The sequence below is a fragment of the Etheostoma spectabile genome, chromosome 9 (assembly GCF_008692095.1).
Source record: "Etheostoma spectabile isolate EspeVRDwgs_2016 chromosome 9, UIUC_Espe_1.0, whole genome shotgun sequence".
Classification (NCBI taxonomy): domain Eukaryota; kingdom Metazoa; phylum Chordata; class Actinopteri; order Perciformes; family Percidae; genus Etheostoma; species Etheostoma spectabile.
In genome coordinates, this window is record NC_045741.1 from 15997761 (window position 1) to 15998383 (window position 623).

A 623-nucleotide genomic window follows, 5' to 3' on the forward strand; every position below is an offset into this window, starting at 1 on the left:
ACACACACACACACACACACATACACACACACAAACGAGCACATACACAGTGAACATAAGCACTTTCCTGATTTTTTTGTTTTGAATAATACATTGTGTACATATCTGTTACTGCTCTCCAATGATGTCCAAACTGCATGGTTTTAAAGGTGTCGATGATGGTACTAATTCAGAAACCATTAAGTTAAGCTATGTCGTTCAAAGAAATGAGTGATCACTGTTCCACCATTTCTTTACGTAGACAGCGTTGTCAGATGAGTCCCTCTCACGGTTTTTGTGGGTGTATTTAAAGGTGAATCAGGGTATAAACAGTCGGCTGTTTACGTGTTTTCAAATTGTTATCAACTAATATGTTAATTTAAAACAATAAGCTATATTTTCTCAAAGAAAAATTAGGAAAAGTTCCAAAATCTAATACATAGTTTTGCATTTAGTACCAGCACTATACATGCATATTAGTTTTAGCCGGTTTTATAACCCATTCATCCTCTAGTTTTAGTTTTGTTTATTGTAATAAATACACAACAGATATTGTAACACATTTCAAAATTAATATAACAGGAATATATAACAACAAAAGTGACCACTTTCTGTTTTAAGAAGAGCTGCCCGATCAAGTGTAT